Source organism: Tauraco erythrolophus, chromosome 2 (genome assembly GCF_009769465.1).
Source record: "Tauraco erythrolophus isolate bTauEry1 chromosome 2, bTauEry1.pri, whole genome shotgun sequence".
In the NCBI taxonomy this organism is placed as follows: domain Eukaryota; kingdom Metazoa; phylum Chordata; class Aves; order Musophagiformes; family Musophagidae; genus Tauraco; species Tauraco erythrolophus.
The window spans coordinates 57,573,939-57,591,823 of NC_141466.1; positions in this window are offsets into that span (position 1 = coordinate 57,573,939).

Consider the following 17,885-nt stretch of genomic DNA (forward strand, 5'->3'; position numbering starts at 1 on the left):
TCTAGCCAAACACCAGCTTTGGGGAAAAATACAGACTTTGCACCTGGGAAGAACAGCTGTTGTGATGGTTTTTGATTTTGTTTTTCTGTCAGTGATGCAGATTAGTATCTTCTGGGCATGTCCTCAGTTATGAGCTGAATTGTCTTCCCTGTCCTCTGCCTGTGAAGTGGAACTGTTTATTCCCCTGAGGACAGAAATAATCCTTCTGTCCTTTAGCCTAACAGTGTAGTTCAATGACATAGTTAATCAGAGGTACCAGTTTTCATGCAGCTACCCATTGCATTGGTTTAACTGTACCTGAAGAGGTAACCTAGGTATTAAAAGAAGAGAGAAATGTAATAGCCTGTATTATGCAGGAAGTTAAAATAGATGGTACAGAGGTCTCTCCTGTCTTTAAGCTCCATAAAATAAGGAAATGGCAAGTCATCCCTCATTTTTTTTTCTCAGTTTCCAAATATACTTAATTTTATCTTTAACCCTGAACTGGTTCATTTATTATTTATTTTTCAATATCACAGCTTGAAGCTATATGGCTGGTTCTTTCTTTTTCAGTCTGCTCCTTTCACTAAGTGCATGTCCAGATTACTCTTTCATGCCTCATTTAACCTGGCTTGCTGTACAAAGATATCAAGTGTTTCGTTAGCTAGTTTACTCATCCTGCTGCACTGCAGGTTTTCCGAGGCTTTTCTCTGCACTGACTCTCTGCGTGTTTCCCTTTGTTTCGCCGCAGCACCACGGATGCTGTCTTGACTGAACACAATCCTTACAAATCGTTTTGATCTCTCCATTTGTCATTTGTATGTTAGAAGTGACATGTTTTAAAAATGAATGTGTGGAATAAAACTCTTTCTTTCTGGTATAAAGACATGGCAGCTAAAAGATGAGGATTAGGGTTATATACCTTTATGCAACGTAAGTATGTGATGGTGTGAGGTGCTGGGAGGGGAACCAGGCTATGGTCAGTGCAGAGCAGCAAGCCATGCAACCCGCTTGGGACCCTGGTTCAGGGTGAGATAAGGGGTCCCTGAGCTATGCTTCTCTCTTTCCTATAACTGGTTTAATGTAGACACTTACATTTTAGATCATAGGATTATAGAATCATAGAACAGTTTGGGTTGGAGGGACTTTAAAGATCATTTAGTTCCAGCCCCCCTACCATGGGCAGGAACACTTTCCACTAGACCAGGTTGTTCAAAGCCTCATCCAAACCAGCCTTGGAGGCTGTCAGGGATGGGCCATCCACAGCTTCTCTGGGCAACCTCCTCCAGTGCTTCCCTACCCTCATAACAAATAATTTCTTCCTTAGAGCTAATCTAAATCTACCCTCTTTCAGTTTAAATCCATTACCCCTTGTCTTATCACTATATACCCTTGTAAAAAGTCCCTCTCCAGCTTTCCTGTAGGCCCCCTTTAAGTACTGGAAGGCTGCAATAAGATCACCCCGGAGCCTTCTCTTCTCCAGGCTGAACAACCCCAACTATCTCAGCCTGTCTTCATAGGAGAGATGCTCAAGCCCTCAAATCATCTTCATGGCCCTCTTCTGGACTTGATCCAACAGGTCCATGTCCTTCTCATGTTTGGGGCCCCAGAGCCAATACTTAAAGCTAAAGAAGATGTGCTTCACTTCACTTGCTTAGGTGTGACACAGGGGCCTGAGGTAATACTTTCCTCTGTACCAAGGCCGAGCCCAGTGCGAATGCTTAGAGATCATCTCCTTGAAGCCTTCTTTTGAATTTTAATGCAGCTTGTGACATCTCTCTCTCAGGGTTATTTTGTTTAACTACCACTTCCTTTTAGAATTATTTCAGATCTCTCTCTCCTTCTCTGTACAGCTGAGGAAAGTCCCGGGGAGACGGGTACACTGTGCATTCAGTCAGGGATGTGTCTGCTGAAGCAAGATCTGAAAAAGCCAGAATGGACACCAGCATCATGGCTTTTATGAATGTCTCTGTTGTGGGGCTTTGTGGAAGGCTGGTCCACTCGTCTAGTCTCTCCATGATTTAACATAGTGGTGTATAGTCAGATCTTCTATTCCCTCACTCTTTCTCTGGTTTTGCAATTTCTGATATTTCAGCATTTATAAGGAAGGTCTCTTGTCAATTGTACATCTTACATCCAAGGAAAGTCATATTACATCAGCTCTAGGTTCGTCTTAATCTAGTTTTGGTGACTGTTACAGATTTATAAATCCTGCCATTTCACATCATTTAAGAAACAAAACAATCTAGTGTTCGGTTCAAGTGATGGGAGTGAGCATGTTTCAACATGCAAAATGAATCACCTGTTTATCAACCACTGAAGTACAGTGGAGTATAAAAATCATTTTTTTCCTTAAGTCAAATTACCTTCCAGAGTCATGGAAAAACCCTTATACTTTAAAGAAGTCCAGATGCTTAATTGCCAGTAACTTAACCCCCTCTCCAGTACGTTTTTTTATTAAAGATCATTTAAAATTAATTGAGAGTCAGCTGCTGTTGCATGTGTGGGTGGAGAATCAACTCTTAGCTCAAGAGGAAAAAAATAAACCAGATGTAAATCAGAGGAAGTTTTTTGGTTTTAGCAAACTTGAGTGTGTGTGCAGAGATGGGGAATATAAACCATACGTTTGCAGTTATCTAAAATGATTTTAAATTGTACAGATTGAAGTCAGGGGTGTTTATGTCTTTGTCTTTGGTAATTTTAGGATGTTCATTCCAGATGACAATTACAGGCAAAACCCCCCCATATCTAAGGCTTCTAGCAGCTTTTTCCAAAAACATGGGGTTTAATATTTGATTGTTTAATTAAAACTAAACTTTCCATTTAACAATGAAAGAAAACACGCAGTAAAAGTAACAATTTAATGCTTGGAGAAGGTGATTATTTAATCTCAGAAGTTTCCTTGTTGCTTATCTTTATTTACTTGAATACAATTAACTTTGTGTTTGCTTTAATAAAAAATCCTTGCTAAAATAATAAATAACCTGGTTTTTCTTTTATTTGGCAAGAAATATGTTCCATTTAGTTGATTTCCAAGTTGATAATCCTCTTGAATTATTGGATTTTAAGTGGATGCTTATTGAATTTCTTCTTCTGATGTTCTGCTGGTCCTCAGGCCTTCATGTCCCTGAGGTTTGGGTACAATGGGTCTTCCACAGGTATAAATGGACCGCTCCATGCAGAAGACAAGATCCTGATGGCTTTCAGTGTCTTCACTGCCCTGTGCTTTGCAGTGAGGAACGGAAAGCTTGTTGTTTCCTGTCCAAACTGGGTAAGTTCATGAGGGGAATATAATGTGGTCCAAGGCAATGGCATCCTGGCTTGTATCAGAAATAGCGTGGGCAGCAGGACTAGGGAAGTGATGGTCCTCCTACACTTGGCACTGGTGACACCACACCTTGAATATGATGTTCAGCTTTGGGACCCTCACTACAAGGAAGACATTGAGATGCTGAAGTGTGTCCAGAGAAGGACAATGAAGTTGGTGAAGGGTCTGGAGCACAAGCCTTTCAAGAAGCAGCTGAGGGAACTGTGGCTGCTTAGTCTGGAGAAAAGGAGGCTCAGGGGAGACCTTATCGCTCTCTATAACTACCTGAAAAGTTGTAGTGAGGTGAGTGCTGGTCTCTTCTCCCAACTAACAAGCCATGGGACAAGAGGAAATTGCCTCAAGTTGTGCCAGGGGTGGTTTAGACTGGATATTAAGAAAAAATTCTTCACCAAAAGGGTTGTCAAGCATTGGAACAGGGAAATGGTGGAGTCACCATCCCTGGAGGCATTTAAAAGATGTGTAGATGTGGTGCTTTAGGGACATGGTTTAGTGGTGGACTTGACGGTGTTAGGTTAATGGTTGGACTTGATGATCTTAAAAGTCCTTTCCAACCTAAATGATTCTATGATTCCTGTTTCTATTCCATGGCTGCCTTGTATGGAGAAGATAAAATGTAGTGCTGTCATCGTGGCTTCAGCAGACTCAGGTTTGGCAGGTTCCCCAAGATGCACGGGGGAATCCCTGAGCTTCCCTGGTGTTACGCTAAACTTTGGGATATCTGCAATGGATTTGAAGTACAACTACAAAACTGTTTCCTCATAGAAGTTCCATAACACTTTTCTGCCATCAAGGAAATATGTTACTCTTGTAGAACAGGTTATTCCAAGGAATAGGATTATGAGGCACTCCACAATTTTATTTTTTTTTTTTTTTGTGTGTGTGTGTACTCATAATCTCTCATAATCTTTCCCTGAGGTTGCTGGAAGACAAGGATCAAGATGCTAGCAAAAGTATAGGATGTGCAAAAGCAACTTTCCGTTCACTTCAGAAGTAAACAGGGAGGTAGTCATCGTCACAGGACACGGGAGTGACATGAAGGCTTCAGGCTGTGAAGCCCTATGTTCTCTTCAGAATAGCTTCTTAAAAACTCGATTCCAGCTTGGAAGGAAAATACAGGTAAATTTTCTTTGTGCTTGCCACAGTTGCAAATATATAATTTCTTTCCCACTTGCCTTTGGAGACCCCATGTTTATTGTTGTCTCTGTAGTTTCTTTTGGGAGGTATTTGTGATACAACACTACAACACTATTCTTCCCAGTACTGAACATATTGCCTATCTGGTCTGGCAAATTGGAGGAAACTCATAGCTTTCTCCTACAATGATCTCAGGCAATGTATGCAGGGGGCCTCTGCAAACCTTAATTGCGTGGCTGTTCTCTGCAGACTGCGCTCGCTCTCAACAACATATGAATTACAGCAGGCTTGTCCCAGGATGACAAGCTGCATACTTGTGCTCTGCCCTGGGATGTGGGGGTGAAAGCCCTGGCCTGTTGTCAGCAGAACTAGCTCCAGGACCAGGAGAGGGAGTATCTCTGGCTGAGAGGAACTCCGCTGGGCTATGTGGATGTATGTCATCTTCAGCTGGCACTGCCTCAGGAACTTTAGTGAGCCTCTCCATTTATCTATGTAAAAGAAAATTTTCTATTCACAAAGAAAAGATACCTGTCAGAAAGAACGAAGGGCAGATGTGTGGTCACAGGGAGAAGGCAAGATGAAATTCTGATCCTTGTGTTTATAAGAATTTTGACAGTTCTCTGACTTATTGCCCAGAGAAGTTGTGGATGCCCCATCCCTGGAAGTGTTCAAGGCCAGGCTGGATGAGGCTTTCAGCAACCTGATGTAGAAGAAGGTGTCCCTGTCCATGGTAGGGAAGTTGGAACTAGATGATCTTTAAGGTCCCTTCCAACCCAAAGCGTTCTACGATTCTACGAAAATCAGTGTAGTTGCAGTATCCTTGGGAGACTTATAGTTTGTTCTGATGTCGAAAAGGGAATTTACGCTGTATATGCATAGTCAAAGAGGCTACTCTGACTCTGTGACTGTTTTCACATCAGATAGGTTGTCACATCTGTTTTGTCTAAACTTCCTTATGACTGCTTCTTCCTCCTATCATCACTTCTGAATTAAAGGTGAGCTTGTTATTCTGCATCCCTTGTTTCTCCTGTTCCACCCTGGCTCCTGAAGATCTACCTTCAGGATGGCAGAAGAAATATGTGTTGAGGAGTTGGACCAACAAGGCATTTTTGTTGGAAATTCATGACTTGTCAAGATTACGACAATACGCTGGAGATATATCTCTATGATGAATATTCCAATATCAAAAGCTTTTGAAACTGCTGATAGAGCCTTTTTGGAAAATTTTATAACAGAAAGATTGGCTTCGTGGTTCTTTTAATTGAGTTTTTGTTTTGAAATTTTGATCTTCACTGAAAGGTGAAGAAAAAAGGAAATGTCAAAACTGAAAGCAAACAGCTTGCTGTTATTGAAAAAAAATCTGAATTGACCTGATTCAAGTTGTTTTCAGAGGAACAGCTTGCAAAACAATAACGAAATTTCATTTTTTTGTTTCATTTTGGATCAGAAATAACTTCAAAAACTTAAAAATTCTTCCATAAGAGGAAAGCTATTTCCCAAAAGCCTACCACATCCACTCTTCTAGCAGCCTTCCAGAGCCATGGATTGCAGCAGACATCTGCAAAAGCAAGTTCAGTGAGGGCTGGGGCACGTACAGTGTTTGAAACATTGATAGCACAATTGCAGGAAAGCCTGTCTGCTCCGTTCTGCCCAGTGCGAGCAATGGATTACCCATTCCTAGTCTGACATGGAGCTTGGCTTTGCATGAAAGAGGTCCAAAATTGAAGTGATTCAAAACGGATGTACTACTAACACCAGACTTTGAGTAGGGTAACTGCTAGTACTTCACCTACAAAGAAAACCTTTGTCTTCCTTTACAGAGATTCACTTTGCCTAGCTGAATTGCTCAGCCATGGCATAGAGGATCTGTATCCTTTTAGGAGTTGTTCTTTGCTACCTTGGTGTTTTCTGGTTTGTGTGCTTCCTGGCCTTTCTGAGGCCCCTGTGAGTGGCTTACTGTATGTGTTTTTGCAATCATTTTCTGCTCTGCTTATCTGATTGGGTTTGGTTTGAGCTATTTGTAGACAGTACAAAAAGAGACCAGATTAAAATCAATGCAGACATTATGTTCCCACACATGCCCTGTATTCCTAGGTATTAGAAATGAGAATGAGTCATCTACCCATACAGTTAAGTACTGACAAATGGTTGTCTAAAGCTCTGATAAGTAAAATCTCTTGACTTATTGCATATTTTCTGTCTCCACATACTGCTGTTATAAATCTAAGACAAAAATCTACTCTCTGCCTCCCTAGGGACAGAACTTGTAGTCTTTGTTCAGGTATATTTTCCAATGAAATGTGTGGGAGTTTGGGGGACTAAAGCACTGAGATTAAATTTATGTCTTGGGACAGAGAAAAATATAATAATCCTCCCTTATGGACAGTACTTGTCTACATCAATGCAAATGCATATGTGTCTGTGCAACCAGAGAACAATGACGTTTTTAAAGCTTTGTTTGGTAATGTTGCTTCTCTCCAACTCAAGGGATGTCTCACTTTCTAAATCATGATGAGCACACCAGGTTTTAGCTGTTAAAAAGTTAACAATGAAATGAAGAAAAGTGACAATTGTGATAGAAAGGATAATAAAGTATCACCTGAAGATAGCTTAATGTTTTATCTGTAGTGCTTATTTTAGGAATATTCCTCGAGGATTGGGTTGGTTTAGCTGCAGGGCTGTAGTTAAAGTCTTTTTACAACAGAAGAAGGACAATTTACTAGATACACTATTTATGTGATGACTAGTATGACAGTTTATTCTTCAGGCTGTGCTTAAATGAGAAACAGGCACACAAAGTGATTACTTCAGAAGAATAGAAGATCCCACTGAATAAATACCCCACAATTACTAATTTAACATTAACATATCTACTCCAGTCGAAGGCAAAATTCACTTGCTAATGCTGAGAAAAAGATGGGGCTGGCTTCTCCCAGCTTTTCTTAGGAGTCTCTTAGAGTACCTCTTAATGACTGGAAAGAAAAAGAGCACATCAGTCCTGCTTCTCCAATGTGTTCTCAAAGCCCTCTAAGTTTACGTTCTAACTGGAAATTGTTTAATTATCAACATACAGAACTTTTCACTCATGTTCTCACCAGCTTTTTTTTCCCCTTTCTCTCTCTCTCTCTCTCTCTTATTAAAATACATGTACAAGAGACATTGAGATTTGTTAAGGTTGTCTTGAGCTGGACATTAATAAAGCTTAGGCAGTAAATGTGTAAATACACTCTCTCAAGTCTGCCGCATGCTTGACTGTCATAGCCCTCTTGTTCCAACTCTGGAATGCTCAGGAGTAGAAGGAGCAAAGTGAGCAATGGCTCTGATGACAATATGTGGGAATTAGACTGAAACTTTTTTTTTTTTTGTATTTACAACGTAAGTTTTGAATGCAGTCAAAGATGCAAAAATAAAGCTTCATCTTGTCCTTCCTGCATTCCCAGCTTGTGTGAGTACCGCCTCTGCGACAGCTCCCTTTAAGTACTCCTCACCTTCTCCTCTTTGTGATCTACCCGCTGCTTTTACCCACTCCTGAGCAGAAATCTCCAATTCCCCTTCTCCCAGAGGCAGCCCTGGGCTATGGCATCCAGTGTACCTACCATCCTGAGTGCAAGGCATATTTCTCTGACTTCTCTAACAAATAGCACATGCATTTCAATTTTATTAAAATAAATTCCCAAAGAAAACACTCTGCTGAACATACATCTTCCCCTGAGGAGAGAAACAGAGATTACAAACATTTGACAGATGTTGGTCACGTTGCTTAGTGCGTTACTGGAAGTCCCTGAGACACTGTGTTGATGGGAGCTGTATTAGAAACGGCATACACAAGAACAGAGTAAAGATTTGGTGGGATGTTTAGTCTACTACACTTGGCTACTCGCTCACCTTCCAGCTCTTGAAGAAATTTGCAGAAAATTATAGTGAGCATAAAGTATGATCATAAAATGGATTTCGTCCCTAAACATGCTGCAAAGGTTATAGCAAACTGAGCTATGCTCTGATTTCAATCCCTGACTACTTTGCATTTAAATACTTAATTAGGGGTTGTTTCACAAACTCCCTGCCTGTGTAACATACCATCCCCTCTATGTAATGTCCTTTGCTTCCCAACCATTCATATTCAGAACTAAAAAAAAGAAATGGTCAAGTGGAATTGACCCTTGTGTACTAAAATAGCATAAGTTGTAAGTTCAGCCTCAGGAAATCTGATCTTTTGGAACAAATACCCAGTAGATGCTGATACTCTTGAAAGCCTTTATTAGTCTGCCCAAAGAAAACTCTCTGCAAAGGATCACACCCTTTCATATTCAGCTGCGGATTAAGTTTTCATTTTTGCATTCAATATTAATTTATTTTATTTTGCAGTACACATCAAATTTGTAAGTTCTAAACATTTTGGCAAGACTTGATGCATACATCTTCACTCTGAATAAGCAGTATGTAGCCTTGGAAAAGATTTCTACTGAGTCAAGAGAAGAAAGAAAATAGTTGGACACTTTATTGGGTCATGAAAGATAACTATGGGGTTATTTATTTATACACAGTGAAACAGATCCAGGAATTAGAAGCATCACAGGAAAAAATAAGCTGGAACACAGCCAGAGAAGGTATTTGACACTGGACCTGTTATACTTCTAGTGTGCTGATACTTTAACTTGCATAACCTAAGTTAGTTATAGATACTATACAAGCTTTTTTCCCCATCTCAGTTAAACAATCTAGCTGTAGAGTGTTGCTCACCAGCCTGGGCTGCAGCACCAGGGACGCTGTTGCATCTTCCACAGCCAGGAGGAAATGGCCTGCCTCTTGTAGGCAGGATAGGTACCTTGAGTTGAGTGGTTAATTAGTAGTTCATTAGCTCAACTCAGTCCAGCTGGATAAGAATGATTAGTGCCATAATTCCCCCTTTTTGTTTTAGTATTTTTTGTTTTCACAAAGGCTTTATGGGTGAGCAGAGACCCGGCCCATTCATTCAACTCCAGCACGCTTCCCTCCCGCGAATACCACATCGGGGCTTGCGGCTTTACCTTCTTCTCCAAAGGACTCTCGCTCAAGCTCCCGGCTCTGGCTCTGGCTCCGGCTCTTTTGGCTCGGGCTCCTTTGCAGCCAGGGCTCTCGGCTTGGCGAGGGAGTCGGGGCTTCCCAGGGTCTCATTGATGTATCACGTCGGGGTCACCAGTTGTTGCTCACCAGCCTGGGCTGCGGCACCAGGGACGCTGTTGCATCTTCCACAGCCAGGAGGAAATGGCCTGCCTCTTGTAGGCAGGATAGGTACCTTGAGTTGAGTGGTTAATTAGTAGTTCATTAGCTCAACTCAGTCCAGCTGGATAAGAATGATTAGTGCCATAGTAGAGGCACCCAGTTTTTCCAGATGTAGAATAAAAATCTTTCATTTTTGGTGTTCTATGAGAACTTCAGTATACAAGTACTCAGAGCTTTATTCAACAGAGTAATATTATAAAATCAAAACTCTTTCAGTGGTTCATATGTTAATGTATGATCCATCTTAAATCAGGTCAGAGCGCAATGCCTTGAGAATGGGACTTCAAACATGCAGCATATATAGGAAAAGACAGTAAATCATAGAATCATAGAATGGTTAAGATTGGAAGAGACCTCAAAGATCATCTAGTTCCAACCCCCCTGCTATGGGCAGAGAAACCCTCCACTACACCAGGTTGCCCAAAGCCTCATCCAACCTGGCCTTGAACACTTCCAGGGATGGGGCATCTACAACTTCTCTGGGCAACCTGTTCCACTGCCTCACCACCCTCTGAGTGAAAAATTTCTTCCTTATATTTAATCGAAATCTACCCTCTTTCAGTTTAAAGCCATTGCCCCTTGTCCTATCACTACACGTCCTTGTAAAAAGTCCCTCTCCAGCTTTCCTGTAGGCCCCCTTTAGGTACTGGAAAGCTGCTATAAGATCACCCCGGAGCCTTCTCTTCTCCAGGCTGAACAGCCCCAACTCTCTCAGCCTGTCTTCACAGCAGAGGTGTTCCAGCCCTCGGATCATCTTCGTGACCCTCCTCTGGACTCACTTCAGTAGCTCCATGTCCTTCTTGTGTTGGAGACTCCAGAGCTGAATGCAGTATTTCAGGTGGGGTATCATGAAGGCAGAGTAGAGGGGCAGAATCACTTCCCTCGACCTGCTGGCCATGCTTCTTTTGATACAGCCCAGGATGTGGTTGGCTTTCTGGGCTGCCAGCGCACATTGCCGACCCATGTTGAGCTTCTCATCCACCAGCACTCCCAAGTCCTTTTCCTCTGTGCTGCTCTCAATCCATTCTCCGCCCAGCCTGTACTTGTGCTTGGGATTGCCCCGACTCACGTGCAGGACCTTGCTCTTGGCCTTGTTGAACTTCATTAGGGTCTCACAGGCCCACCTCTCCAGCCTGTCAAGGTGCCTCTGGATGGCATCCCTTCCCTCCACTATGTCCATAACACCACACAGCTTGGTGTCATCTGCAAACTTGCTGAGGGTGCACTCGATCCTACTGTCCATGTCACCAACAAAGATGTTGAATAGCACTGTCCCCAGTACTGACCCCTGAGGAGCACCACTCGTCACTGGCCTCTACTTGGACATTGAACTGTTGACCACAACTCTGAGTGCGACCATCCAGCCAATTCCTTATTTTCCGAGTGGTCCATCCGTCAAATCCATGTCTTCCCAGTTTAGAATCAAGGATAAATAAGAAGGCTGCTAAGCTGCCAGAGAAATCCTCTGAAATTCTGTTCTTTACCTGAGATTATTTTGAACATGCTTATTCAATCTCATTCTGATGCAAGTTGTCAAAGAGAGTACAGGAAATATATATATAATATATATGTATAAAAGAAATCACAATCCATCAAAAATGTCCAGTTACCAGAGAGTGATTGTCCCATTACAATTCTTGAGAACTGTTAGAGATTAAAACCAATGAAAGAAGTTCTTGCTGCTTCTTTCCCAGAGTTTATGTAACCCAAACTAACTCCTCAGCTTGTTTCCCAAACTAAATCTTACTCCATTATTCCCGCGATTTGGAAAGACAGTATGTAAGAGCATCTCTGTTGACATCTGTTGCAACACCAGTTCTGTTAGAATGCTGTAACGAATTCAAGGAAAACTTCTTGTGCTGATTGCAAGCTATCTTGTGATTGCGGAGATGCTGCTTCTCTAGATTATTTTGTTGCTTACCTTATGATTTGACAGAGATTAATAGGTAATGCCTATCATCAGCCCTGCTTCTTGAGAAGCTTTCTGCCTCCAGGGTTTCTTTCACATTTTTTTTATTCAAACAAAATACTTTGCAGACCACCACAATAATGAATGGTCACTGCACATAGTGCTCTGCCAGTAGAGCTGACCTGAGATTCTCAGTTTAGCTGCTGCCTTTGCTGCCACCAGACTCTTTGTCTTCACTAAAACTACCTTCTTATTAAACCTGATCTATCAAAGCACTCCTCTGCTTTATGCTGAGATATCCAAAGAGAGCTGTTAATAAGTGTTTCTGAGAAGTATCACAAAAAATTTAGCCATTAAGTGCAGCTTTTCTAAAAAGGGTGACTGTCTGACCTTGTTGACCTTCAGCTTCCCACTTTTTACAACTTGTTAGCGTCACTTACCACTCAAATTAGTATTAGGTTATAGTCTCCTTCTCTGAAGGACCCTACATATTTTGAAAGGCTCTAAAACCAGTAAATGTCAACTGTTGCTTTTGATTTACAGCTTTTTCTTCCTTTCCAGTCTGTCTGCTGAATCTCTCACTGATGCTGTTATCTGTCCTTGTCTTTCCCTGAAACTTCTAATATGCCTTTAAAATGTTTTCAGGATTTCACTCTGGTCACTGCAGTGATGAAGGTGGTAGTCTCAGCTGGCCAGCTAAATAGTCCATGTTTTGATCTCTGTGCCAATTTAGGTGGACAAGCTCCTTCGCTGCTGCAAATGATTCTCTGTCATTTATTGTTAGAATATCTTTTCCACCTAAAGTTTTCCATCGGCTTTATGGGCTTTGGATCAGGCCCGCATAGAAATGCAGTGAAGTCAGATCATTACAAGCTAAGAACAGATAGAGATCTTCACTCAGCCTCTTTCTCATGGAACAGAGGTTTTCAATGTGGGAGTCATGAAGAAATATCAACTTTGCAATTATTTCACTCTTCCTACATTATTTAATACAGATTCTCCTGCTTTCTAGCCTGAGCAAATAAATCCTGCTCGTGAACTGAAGTGTCGGGCTGCTGAAAATCTTGAGTACCTCAGTTGGGCAGGCTGAAAGGTTTTTACCACTTAAAAATCAGACTGTAAAATACAAGAATTACAGCATTAGTAATGAGGAGAGGTTCAAATATTTTACCTATTAGAGACTCCAGGAATATTCTGAATTGAAAGTGAACTTTTGGGCTAGGACCCCTCATACACGTGAGCTAACATTACCTAATAGCTTTATGTGGAAAGGAGGATTGGCTGCAAGGTTTGCGTAGCATGGGAGAACATGGTGGCTGCTATTTGCATTTCAATACATATCTTATCAGTGTTTTTTTCTAATTATAGAAACAAGGAGTGGGCTCATTTTTGTTGATACTGGCTCTTTGTTTGATATGACAATGCATCAATTACCAGCAGAGCACTGTAAGTTTAAAATTAATCTTTCTGATACAGACTAGCTTCCTTGTATGAATGTTACCTGTTTTTCCAGAGGAGACAGGGTGGAATCACAAGTCATTGTCCATTGCATGTGACAAGGTTTTGTTTCACTAGAAGGAAGCTGGTTGCCCTTAGCTGCCATATGGCAGCTCCAACAGCTGTTTGCAACCCAGCAGTATTATGTTGCATGCAGGAGAGGAATGTGGTGATACTATAGTCCAGATCTTCAGCTGGTATAAATCTGCGTAGCTGCCTCAACTCGAAACAGATCTCTGTCATTTTATGCATTCTGAGGACACGTTAATGTTGCAAAATGAAACGTGGTGTAGAAATCACCAAAAAGGGGAAAGTCTGTGTCAGTAAATCCACATGACATAGTACAGTTCATTCATGGAATGATCTGCTGAGCTTCATAATCAGGATAGTCCTGGTCTCTTTAAAGCCAGATTAATCAATAAGCTTTACCCAGCTGTAGGATATTGCGATGTGGCTGTCAGGCTTCAATGCTGAATATGCTCTCAGTCATGGTTTTGGTATTACAATCCCCAACATTTTCTGCTGCCAGGTTATCATGTGCAAAGTTTAGGTCTTGGATTTCTCAGTATGCACTGGCGTAGATGTCTACTCTGTTGTTGGTTTATGGCTTAAGATTTCTGCTGTTACATTTCCTATAATTGAAATGTTGCTCTTCATTTTAAACAGTGAGCTATTATTCAAGGGCCCATTCATTGGATTCTGAGTTCTTCACTGCAGCCTTTGTATATGAGACTGTTCTGGCATCTCCTGTGCCCTTCAGGATTTCCAGGCTGCCACAGCTGGAGATGTAAGGGATAACAACAACCACCACTGAGAACCTTCTTACCTTTGATGGTGTAGCCTGGAACAAGAAGGGTCCATGTTTTCACAATACCATCTTTTGATTATCTGTTATATTTTCTGGATAGCTTTCAGAGTTTCTGCTTGTTGAGAAGAAGGCACTCAGGTTTTTTCAGCTTGTCACCAGAGCACACTCCGTATCACCTGTCCATCATGTGCTTTTTAACCTTTCTTTCTAAATGCAGGTGTTACCCTTCTTGGTTATACCCTTATTTGGAGTTGAGGTTTATCTCATTGACTCTACTCAGGCTTCTATATTGATTCTCACACTAGCCTTTGTGATAGACATTCAGACATCTTTTTGCAATTCTGACTTCTCACATGGGATACTGACCCCAGATCCATGTCTATTCCACGTGACGCCTTGAAAGTGAAGTGAATGAGAAGACCTGCTGAGGGCACACAATTGATCTAACTTGAGGGAGATGTTTCTTCAGAGGAAGAATCCAACTCCATGTAGGACCTGCAAGGAAGTTAGTGTTGTTAGCTGTTGTTACTAAGCAATAACTTCTGCCGATCTCTGTTTAATTTTGAACTATTTTGGTTTCTACTGTAAAGAGAAGAGTCTGGATTGCATATCCTGCCTCCAGAAGCTCACAGCACTTGGAATTACTGAAGCTCACAGCACTTGGAATTACTGGAGCAAGATTTCTTCACTGATTTTGTATATCGGGCCTTCCATACTCTGAGATATGGAAGTCCAAAAGAAATTAAGGGCATAACCACAATGGATAATGCTGTTCAGGATAATCTGATTTACTTTTTGTGGCATTTATGCCTGCTAAGAACAGAATCTACACAGACGGCACATAGCGAAGAATCACAGCTATCACACACTTATCCCCATGTCTGCTTCTGGCACCTGCCAGTGAATTACAGCGGGCTGTTGGTGTTGGAACGCTCCCATTGCTGCTCTAGAAGTGATCAAGGTGCTTGGTACCACTTCTATTTCATTATTGTGTCAGAGTTTTGGAACAGGTGGGAATTATTTTTGCAGGCAAATCATCAGCTAAGAGGAAACAGTTGTGCTCTGTGCTTATATTTCTTGATGTTTTGCTAGCCCTTGCTTGGAGCTGTCATATTGACATCATTGCAGCGAGCCATGGGTTCCTACAGCAGCTGCCAATTAGAAACAGAATGAACGTATCATTCTTCAAATGGAGGAAGTTAACAACTGGCCTTTGTTATTATGTAATTAAGTGGAGGATCTGGTCTTGATCTTCAAAACCTTCAAAGTGTTTGGCTCAAACTGTTTCTGGGACCATCCATCCTTCCCTAGTCAGTGACCACTAACATCACTGCTTCCTGAATGAAGCATAAAAGAAGCTTGCTTGCTTAACTTGTTTTCATAGCATAAATTATTCAGCAGACATGCAAGGCACAAAGAATAAGAAACAAACCCGACACATACAAGACACTTAAAAAGCCAGTAGCCAGCAACAATTTCTCAGGGGCAAGAGATGGGTGAAAATTGAATAAAAATTTCAGATATATGTCACCCTGGAAGGAGACTTACTGCTACATTTTAGATCCATGCTTTCTGTTTCCTACCTGGGTCTACCCGTGCGATGCACAGTGAGAGAAGTTGTACCCTCCCTCACATTTGTACACTCTCACTGGGATGGTGTTGGTGCTCTGTTTACATCTTCCCTTGCTGAACTACTATTCCTTCATGCCACTTGCACACAAAATCATCTTTTCTATTTTTAGGCTCTTCAACTTACATCCTGTGAAGAGCAGCAGTCCACTGGGCATGTTCGGCTTCATTTATTTATTTCTCATCACTTATTAATGGTGCATAACACATGTATATGTCATTTAGATGCCTGGATTTATACTTCATATTTTTAAAATTATGTAATGAAGTCTCAGCAGGCTTGAGATGCTTCTGTTTATGTTTTTTTTTGTGCTGATTTTCTTTTGCTGCCTTTAAAAGTCAGTGGGAATCCTGTCACTGATTCCAGTGGAAAAGAGAGTGTTTCCCAAATGAAATTTTCACCCTGCATTCTCACCCCACCGCCAAATTTTCTATTCCGACGAGTATTTAAATACAACACCAGATCTCACCACTGTTGAAATACCCATGGGAGAGTATGTGTTCTTTTTAATTACATTATGAATGAAACCTCAGGAAAAATCCTGAAAACATGAGAAGATACTTTCATAATGTTAAAGACCTTAGATGAATTCAGCAAATCGATGCTGAACTGGCTCTTCTACCTCAATCTTGATGACCCAATTACTATTTCCCTCTTTTAAAATAATGACCCAAATGTCTGTTCCATTATGTCATTACAAGACCATGCCTCAGTCTAAGATTTTCAGCTTCAGGTAGCTAAAATCTTTCATATACAGCTAAAAAAATTGAACAAAAACCAGCTGGATTTCCAGTTACTGAGCACTTAGAATTTTCACTGACTTTAGTAAAAACTGTGGCTGCTTGGCACTTGTGAAAATCAGGCCAGTCTACTGAGGTTCCTTATATATAGTGATGTAGTGACCTGATTTTCAAAAACGTTGAGTACAAACAAGTTTTAATAAACCCTGGGCATCTTCAAGTACTTCATGAACTTGGATATTAAGCCAATACTTGCATAAAATCAGCAAGCATCTGTCGAAGTCTCCAGAAGTATCTAGGGATGTAACAGAATATTAATTTGGTCTCTTGGCTTCATTATGTAACAGTGGACATGATTTACGCGTGTAGATCCCAGAGTGACACTGTTAGGGTTTAACCACATCCTGAGCTTTCCTTTTAATTATTTTTCTCAATGAACGTTACAATATGCAGTAACATTTTGGTACAGAGAGCAATGACACATCCTGTACCAGAACAGATACGAACACTGATAATAGAACAGAGAGGTCTTTGTTCATCTGCTTGAAAAACAACCAGCTACATTTTTAATCTCTTTCTTTGAAAAACTATTTTGTGTTCCATCTACAGTGTATAAAGGAATAGATTTGAGTTTGAAGAAAAAAAGTCTACATTTTCTACATACTGCTCCAGAATCTGCAGAGATAAGATAAGCCTCTGTTCTTTAGTCCTTCTGCATACATGTGGATCAGCTCAAATGCCCTCGTATCATCCTGCAAAATTATTCTGCCAACAGAATGAGGAGTTAGTAAGGTGGTGGTTAATCTCTGCCTTCCCCCTCACCTCTAAAATTGAAGAATGTTCCTTGCCCATTCTTCAAATTATATTTGTAGTAATCTTGTTCTGAAAAATCCAGCACTGAAAATTTTCTCTCCTCTTTCCCCCTGAAAAGCCTTTACATGTTTTTATGTACCCAAAAATAATTTATAAGCAACTGTCCTGGGTTGCAAAGGCTTATTTTTTTTTCTTTTTAAACTAACCTGTCCTCTTTTCTTCACGTTTTCTTTCCTTTTTTTTTTTTAAAAAAAGACTCCTTTGGGACTGGACTGTTTGCCCCAAATCAAGGAAAATGAGTGCCTTTTTAAAATGATATTTCATTACTCTGGCCTCTGGGCCACAATCAATATTGTCATTTTTCCTGAAATCCGCATAGCTCACAAACACTATTTTCCTTTCCTTATTATTTTATTTGATGCAATTTTGTTATTGTTGTACAGGTCTTTGGTCTCCTATAGACCTGTTCTGTAGTAATCACAGTGATTTTGACAATAACATCTAGCTTATTTGTCTACTAAAATCTTTAAAATCACTAGAAAACACCGGGCAGAGGGTGAATGTCTTTACCACCTTCTGTCTATTCAAAAGCAGCATTCTGAGCTTGATTTTTAAAATTTAATCTAGTAATTAATTTAATGTAGAGGCTTTAGCTGGTTATATTAGTCATTTCAAGATTGCTTCCTATAAGATTAAGAGCATTAATACTCCTTTATTTCCCCTGCTCAGGTAGTATGCAAGTCACTTTTTACATCTAAGCTATTCAGAAATGTTTTCTGTCTCCT